Below are 9,549 nucleotides of genomic sequence, written 5' to 3' on the forward strand. Positions count from 1 at the left end.
AAGCCCTTAAGTGCAATATCATTTGTTGTCAAAGAAAACTTAAAATATCAGTAGAATGTTCATGCATTGTTATAGACTTCTAAAATATTTTACTAAGATTACATAAAGATAATGCATGTTAAATTTTATAAATAAAGACAATATAATATGATCACAATTGCATAATAAGTAAAATGCACTTCACTTGTAATGTTAACTAATAACAAAATAGCAAATTGACAATGTATACATTTAGAATGGTAAAACTGAGCCTAACCCCTGCCCTTTCAACGATTTGCATTTTGAGACGTCCGTTTTCGTGACCTAAACGTCTTTGATCGTTTGATTTCGCATAAACAGTCATGTGTCCCGCATGTGTTAAGTAGTGGCCCAACTGCCCTAGTGGGGTGCTGCTACACGCGACGAAAGGAAGGCCTCTGGTTAACTCGGCCGTCGGCCAGCCATTCCAACCCATTCATCAGAGCATGTGTGCTTAGCTCAAGGGTTCCAATGTTATCGTTCGATGTAGGGGGTCCATCGACTAGGGATACAAAGGAGAGACCGGTGTGCCTTCCATGTTCCATCCAATCCAGATGCGGCGGGCGCTCGATGCAGGAGATGCAGGCGACACGGGCAGCCTGCGGCGGAATCCAACCGAGCTGCGAATGGAGAGGGATCCAGCGGAAGCGTAGGATGCAGGTGAATCGGGGGCCGATCGATCCAGTTGGCGCCTGATCTGCGTGCAATGTAGAAAGGTGGGGAGGCGCGGGCTAATGGTGCCTCAGTGTAACGCCCAAGATGCGATCCTATCCTTACTTTGGCACGAGGGCCTTGAAAGGGATAGAAGCGCATCTCGTCGTTTCGCAATAATGGATATCGTTACAAGTACATGTACTGAATAGAAGAGTATATATAGAATTGGCTTACACTCGCCACAAGCTACATCAGAGTTACATCAGTACAATACATAAAACATCACGAAGAAGAGCAGGGTCCGACTACGGACGGAAACAAACGAGAAAAGAGAACGACGTCCATCCTTGCTATCCCAGGCTGCCGTCCTGGAACCTATCCTAGATCGATAAAGAAGAAGAAGAAGAAGGAACTCCAAATGAACAATCAACGCGCTCGCGTCAAGTAACCTTTACATGTACCTGCAACTGGTGTTGTAGTAATCTCTGAGCCACAGGGGACTCAGCTATCTCATTTGCAAAGGTATCAAGACTAACAAAGCTTAATAGGTGAGGTAGGGTGAAGTGGTGAGGCTGTGGCAAGCGACTAAGAAATATATGAGGTGGCTAACTTACGGGTACAATAATAAAGAGGGGGAAGATCTACACATAACTGAAAAGGCCTCGATGACGCCTAGAGGAGGGTGAATAGGCTATTTAAAAACTTCTTCGGATTTGGCTTAAACCTAATGCGGAAATAAACTAAGAGGATACTTTTTAAGCACAAATCCTAAATGCAATAGGCACCACAACGTGTATCAACAACACGATCTACCAAGATGGACACAATACAGTTACTAACAAGCACAAGCAAGTTACACAAACTTACTTGAGCTATATCACCTGACAAGTAGGTGAACGACACAAGATACTAGATCACACTATAGCACACGATATATCAAAAGCTGCAAGTGTGAACGTGTGGATATAGAGGGTATGCTTGAACGATTAATCTTGTACAAAGAAATAGCCAACACAATATAATGAGCACAAACAATATGCAATGTATGTATGCTCAAGTAACACAAGTAAACCACAAGTAAGGAGTTAGGGTTAAGGATAACCAAGGTCATTGAGACAAAGATGTATCCCGATGTTCACTTCCTTGGAGGGAAGCTAGTCACCGTTAGAGAGGTGGATGTTACCACGAAGGCACACCAACGCCACGAAGACTCACCCTATTCTCCCTTTGAGATAACACCACGAAGGCGTTTCTCAACCACTAGTGGTAAGCCTTTGAGGTGGCTTCCAAACCCTCACAAACTTTTTCGGGGGTAATCACACGGATTGATTCCTCTCCGAAGAACTCCTACCACCTAGGAGTCTCCAACCTCCAAGAGTAACAAGATAACGGGGAATGCTCAAAACTTGCTCAAATCTCAAATATATTGGGTTGAGAGAGGGAGACGATCTATCTTTTGATTGGAACAACTCTCAAAGGGGCTCACAAATGCTCTTGGGATCTAAGATTTGGTGTGAGCAAATGTGTGTGGGATAGAAATGTGTTCTTATGAGGATATGGCTGTGTTGGGCACCCTCTCACGAAGTGGGAGGGGGGTATATATAGTGGGGAGAGTAAAACAGTCGTTGGAGACACTTTAAGTCACACAGGGGTCGAACATCCGGCACTTCACGGATGTCCGGGCGTCCACAAGGAGTCGGACGTCCGACAGGGGTCGGTCGTCCGAGGGATGTAAATATATCTGGAACCACTGGGTAGTTGAACAGGGACCGGACGTCCGGAGAAAGCCGGAAGTCTGAGATATTCGACTCAAACTTCTTTGGTGCAAGATTCCGGATTTCCGAAAGTGCACGGATGTCTGGCCCTCGGACGTCCGGAGGGAGCCAGAAGTCCGAGTTATATGGCTCAAGTTTCTCTGGTGCAAAGCTCCGGATTTACGAAGCTAGTCGGACGTCCGGAGGGAGCCGGAAGTCCGAGTTATATGGCTCTGATTTCTCTGGTATAGGATTCCGGATTTCCGAAGTGGTCGGGTGTCCGTCCCTCGGACGTCCGGAGGAAGCCGGATGTCCGAGGCATTGGTTCTGTTTTCAGATAACAGCAGAGCAGTGGAGATGTGGTATGAGCAGAAAATTAGAGATGTAGTTTTGAGCAAGTTCATCGCAAAACCTGTGATCCCCTCTTAATAGTGCGGGATCCCTAAAGACTCAAGAATCATAAAAGGGTACTGATGATCCATACTTGAGTGTATACTTTTATTCGCTGATCATCACTCCGCACCACTAACGTCAAAGGAACTGATACCTTTGAGTTAGCCCTTTCACTTGAGCTTGATGTTGTTGTTCCTTCTTGGCTCAAGTTGAAAGCAAGACATGATGAAGTCCTCAAGTAGCTCTTCCATACACAATGTGGAAAGCCTAGCTTATGTATTCATATTCATCTGTCCACCATGTGAACATCCACAAGAATCAAGCATGATGGGAATACCAATTGTCAAGGAAACACAAAATCACAAAATCCAATGTAAAGACGATTAGCAATTCCTATCACATGATGGGAATACCAATTGTCAAGGACAAGAAGTATTTTGAAAATGATATTCATTGGTAGATCGCAAATATATCCAAGATCATCTTTACCCATAAAACGCAAACAAATGACACTTGTAGAGCTAACATGCCGCCTAGGAACAAGATAATTTACAATATCAACACTAAGTGGCAACACCTCAAATGTACACGTTTTCTAGGTTTGTAATATGCACATAGCATATTACTCCCCCATAATGTGATAAACCAACAATATTAACAACTGGCAAATTAAAACCAACAAGAGATACTTAATGGACCATATAGAATTTGAATTTCTCATGAGTAAGACACACCACATAGAAATTAGATAATCTTGAAATATCAAAACTAAGTGGTATTCCCCATGTATACACATTTATATGATTGTGAGGTGTGAAAAGCACATCACTCCCCCACAATGGGATAATCCATTAATCTCTCACAAGAGCCAACAAAAATACAAACAAGATGCAAAAAGGCTCAACACAAGACTCACATGTACATGATATGCAAACCAACATACACATACTCGATTACTCAAGATAGGCAAGTTGGAAGCACAACATATACAAACGCATGCAAGGTACAAAACCACAACATGCAAAGGGGAAAGCACCTAACAATGTAAACAGTTTAAGTATAAGTTACCGTAAGGAGGCACATTGGATATAAGATAGAAACTCGATAATCCAAATGACTTGGCTTGAGATAATATGAATGATGAAGACCCCTTAATTCTTCATTATGCATCCAAGTCTCTAATGTCCTCCATAGTCACCTATTGATCAAGTTTGAGCTTGTTGGTCCCCAACTACGTTGGGTCCTAAGAGGTTAATCACAATAGGCTTGGCAACCCAAATGGGTCTTTTCTTGACACCATTTTGAGTACCAACAAACTTGGCAAACACATTCCCAACCTTATCCTTCCCAAGGGAATAGATATCATCAATGGTGATTGGGTTGGATAAGTTACCTCTTGTGCAAGACGAAGCGACGTGACCCTTCTCACGACATAAGTAGCAACATCTACCCTTTGCTTTCTTCCCAGTTGATTTCTCACCTCGGGGAGTGTTGGCTTGGGTATTATTGGGAAGAGGCCTTCCTTCAACTTGTAGCTGAATATGTGATTGAGTTTGTGGCCGCTTCCCTTGTTGCTTGTGACTTTGAGACTTCGTCTTCAAAGGGCAAGATCTAACATGGTGCCCTTTAACTTTGCACTTGAAGCAAATGATTTTGGCCAAATTCTTGACTTGTTCTAGGCCCCTCTTGTTCTTGTTTGAGTTTACTCCAACATCATTTTTGTCATTCGGAGATGTTTGCTCACACAGGACGTTGTTGAGTGTGGACACCCCTTCATGACACTGTTCCAAGTCTTTCTTCAAAGAAGTGACTTGGGCCTTGAGCTCTTCGATTTCCTCTGCACGGTTAGTATCAATGCAAGTACTAGAGGAAGTGTAAGCTTCAATGTTAGAGCAACAAGGCAAGGAAAGTAATTCATCACACGAGGTAGCAACATTATGAGTAGACGAATTACGAGGACTAGCACATGGAAATATAGTACTTTGACTAGAAGTAGTGCCATTGTCCACATGAGGCTCACTTGATGTTACCTTGGTGATGATAGCCTCATGAGCTAACTTTTGCACATTATAGGATGTTAGAAGATCGGCATGAGAGCTTGTGAGCATTACATGGTTTTCTTCCAACTTCCCATAATTGCTAGTTAGTAAATCAAGTTGAGCACGTAGCTCAATATTCTCCTTCAATGTTGATACTTCAAATGAGGTAGAGTTAGATGTACAAGTATCATCAACAATATGAGAGGAGTAAGTAGCAAATAGAGACTTCTCATGAGTAGATTGAAGCTCCTCATAGATCTTAGAGGTTTTGATGAGCTCTCCCTTGACATTATTGCATTCAAGGAGAAGGACCTCAAAATAATTTTTAAGTTTATCATGAGCAACTTCAATCTCTCCCTTTGAAGATCTTAAGTCTCTACATGCTTGATGACTCTTCTCAAGTTCATGTTCAAGTTGTTCACTTTTAGCTTGTTCATGATTAAGTGAATCATTACAATTTTCAAAGTAAGCAAGAACATCTTGGAATCTTTGAAGAGCGTTTTTTTAGCTTTATGAAGAATTTTACTGATCACATAGATATTTTCAGTCAAGTCATCATCATCATCCTCATCGCAAATATCGTCGTTATTGCACACGAAAGATGATACCTCATTATTACCTCTTGCCATGAGGCACATGTGAACTGGGGGAGTTGATGATGATTCTTTTGGTGAATCAGATTCTTCATTAGTCAAAAGTACTTCATATTTCTTGATTTCCCCTAAATGATTAGTCATAGAGCAACTAGGGAGAAACAAGATATTTTGATCAAGAGGACACGGGAAAGCAGGCATATCACCACAAACATTTGTCGAGGGATCTTTAGGTGAAATGCATGACCTATCAGCACAATAATTTACACTATGTGTGGTGCTAGATATGCTCGTGTCCATAGAGGCTATGACATTTTCATCAACATATATTTCTTCACTCACCATGTCATTACCTTGTGAGATTGAATATGCTGAGGTGTGCAAGCAATCGGATATGGAAGTAGCGGTGGACTCTTTATGATCGAAAAGAGTGAAGAGCTCATGCAGCAACTCCTTCATCATAATATCGTCTTCATCAAGATTGGACCCACCATATATATCTTCAAGTTTAGTCCAAACTTCATGAGCTGACTTGCAAGTCGAGATAGACTTAAACACTTCAGGACTTATGGTTCGATGAATGGCAAGAAAAGCCTCACAATCAAGATACATTTCATTAGTAGATGAAGATGCATCATCCTTTTTGTCGGCAATCCCTACAAGAACAATTCGTAAAGTATTTGGGTCCATGGACCGAAAGTGATGAAGCATACAAATTCTCCATAGGGTGTAATTTGTGCCATCAAAGTCAAAGGTGTCATTGTGCACTAATCCAATATTCGACAGCGATACTCTCTAGGTCGTGAAACCTAATTAAAGAGAGACCTTGCTCTGATACGAATTGAAAAGGCCTCGATGACGCCTAGAGGGGGGGTGAATAGGCTATTTAAAAAATTCTTCGGATTTGGCTTAAACCTAATGCGGAAATAAACTAAGAGGATACTTTTTAAGTACAAATCCTAAATGCAATAGGCACCGCAACGTGTATCAACAACACGATCTACCAAGATGGACACAATAAAGTTACTAACAAGCACAAGCAAGTTACACAAACTTACTTGAGATATATCACCCGACAAGTAGGTGAACGACACAAGATACTAGATCACACTATAGCACACGATATATCAAAAGCTGCAAGTGTGAACGTGTGGATATAGAGGGTATGCTTGAACGATTAATCTTGTACAAAGAAATAGCCAACACAATATAATGAGCACAAACAATATGCAATGTATGTATGCTCAAGTAACACAAGTAAACCACAAGTAAGGAGTTAGGGTTAAGGATAACCAAGGTCACAAAGACAAAGATGTATCCCGATGTTCACTTCCTTGGAGGGAAGCTAGTCACCGTTAGAGAGGTGGATGTTACCACGAAGGCACACCAACGCCACGAAGGCTCACCCTATTATCCCTTTGAGATAACACCACGAAGGCGTTTCTCAACCATTAGTGGTAAGCCTTTGAGGTGGCTTCCAGACCCTCACAAACTTTTCCGGGGGGTAATCACATGGATTGATTCCTCTCCGAAGAACTCCTACCGCCTAGGAGTCTCCAACCTCCAAGAGTAACAAGATCACGGGGAATGCTCAAAACTTGCTAAAATCTCAAATAGCTTGGGTTGAGAGAAGGAGAGGGAGACGATCTATCTTTTGATTGGAACAACTCTCAAAGGGGCTCACAAATGCTCTTGGGATCTAAGATTTGGTGTGAGCAAATGTGTGTGGGATAGAAATGTGTTCTTATGAGGATATGGCTGTGTTGGGCACCCTCTCACGAAGTGGGTGGGGGGGTATATATAGTGGGGAGAGTAAAACAGCCGTTGGAGACACTTTAAGTCACACAGGGGTCGGACATCCGGTAGTTCACGAATGTCCGGGCGTCCACAAGGAGTCGGACGTCCGACAGGGGTCGGTCGTCCGAGGGATGTAAATATATCTGGAACCACTGGGTAGTTGAACAGGGACCGGACGTCCGGAGAAAGCCGGAAGTCCGAGATATTCGACTCAAACTTCTCTGGTGCAAGATTCCGGATTTCCAAAAGTGGACGGACGTCCGCCCCTCGGACGTCCGGAGGGAGCCGGAAGTCCGAGTTATATGGCTCAAGTTTCTCTGGTGCAAAGCTCCGGATTTCCGAAGCTCGCCGGACGTCCGGCCCTCGGACGCCCGGAGGGAGCCAAAAGTCCGAGTTATATGGCTCTGATTTCTCTGGTATAGGATTTCGGATTTCCGAAGTGGTCGGGCGTCCGTCCCTCGGACGTCCGGAGGAAGCCGGATGTCCGAGGCATTGGTTCTGTTTTCAGATAACAGCAGAGCAGTGGAGATGTGGTATGAGCAGAATAGTAGAGATGTAGTTTTGAGCAAGTTCATCGCAAAACTTGTGATCCCCTCTTAGTAGTGAGGGATCCCTAAAGACTCAAGAATCATAAAAGGGTACCGATGATCCATACTTGAGTGTATACTTTTATTCGCTGATCATCTCTCCGCACCACTAACGTCAAAGGAACTGATACCTTTGAGTTAGCCCTTTCACTTGAGCTTGATGTTGTTGTTCCTTCTTGGCTCAAGTTGAAAGCAAGACATGATGAAGTCTTCAAGTAGCTCTCCCATACACAATGTGGAAAGCCTAGCTTATGTATTCATCTTCATTTGTCCACCATGCGGACATCCACAAGAATCAATCATGTAGTGCTCAGGAATGCTTATCTTGATCTTGTCCTTGTTAGCACACGAGCTTGTCCTTATCAACACATGATCATTAACAATAGTTTCAATGATATATTCGTGCTGATCCACTTGAACTTGCACACCACAATCTTGATGACGATCACCACTTGACGTCATCCTTCATGGGTTGTATGAGATCTTCCTTTTGACGCAAGCCCATGGAAGCACACCTAACCCCCACATAGGACTCTCACAAAGACCATGGGTTAGTACACAAACACGTAATGGACAATGCTTACCATACCATGGGATCACTTGATCCCTCTCGGTACATCTTATACGCTTTGTGTGTTGATCATCTTGATATACTCTTTGTCGGAGATCACTTGATCCCTCTTGGTACATCTTATACGCTTTGTGTGTTGATCATCTATATTTACTCTTTGTCTGAGATCTTGATGAACCTAGTGTCTCTATGACCATTCTTTGGATAATACCTTGAATACCATCTTGGTCATCATATAAACTCCTTGAACCCAAGAGATGGACTTCAAGAAGTGCCTATGGACAAATCCTATAAATATAACTTAAGGCAACCATTAGTCCATAGGAATTGTCATCAATTACCAAAACCACATATGGAGATATATGCTCTAACAATAACGGACGTGAACTACTGACGATCAAGTGAATGATCCTGAACATCTACTTACGTCAAACATAACCCCACCGTGTCCTCGATCGGAGAAGGAACTCGTGAAAGAAACAGTCACGGTTACGCACTTAGTTGGCAAGTTTTAATTAAGTTAACTTCAAGTTATCTAGAACCAGTGTTAAACAAAGTTTTCACGTTGCCACATAACCGCGGGCACGGCTTTCCGAAAGATTTAACCCTACAGGGGGTGCTCCAACTAGTCCATCACAAATTACCGCAAGCCGCGTAGAAATCCTCGATCATGAAGCTTGCGATCTCGTCGGACTCCTTGGTGGAAAACCTCAACTCTGAGATTACCCAAAGCAGCAGCGGAATCCCGATGCACAAGACATTCATCAAAGGTAAAACTAATCCAGGAAGGCCGCCCGACATGTCGACGATCCCGATAGGTGCCGCGTATCTCGTTCTTAGGACACAACGGATGAGCGACGCGTACGGTGGCCTGATAGAAATCACCCAAGCTGCCCTGGGTTGGCCCCGCACATTGCTTTGTTTTGGACCAGCACTGGCCCTACCTGTATTATGTAGAATTACTCCTCGGGTTCATGACGCCCTATGCTTTCAGTATTAACAATATTATTATGTTGGGCAAATGTAGTACCAATGTTGGGCCTTGGCAGACCAGCTTTAATCTAAAACGAATTATCAAGGGGGTCCCCATAACAACCCCGATCGTGTTAGGAGCACTTAATTATGGAACATAACACCGGTAGC

Source organism: Hordeum vulgare, chromosome 4H, assembly GCF_904849725.1.
Source record: "Hordeum vulgare subsp. vulgare chromosome 4H, MorexV3_pseudomolecules_assembly, whole genome shotgun sequence".
Classification (NCBI taxonomy): Eukaryota; Viridiplantae; Streptophyta; class Magnoliopsida; order Poales; family Poaceae; genus Hordeum; species Hordeum vulgare.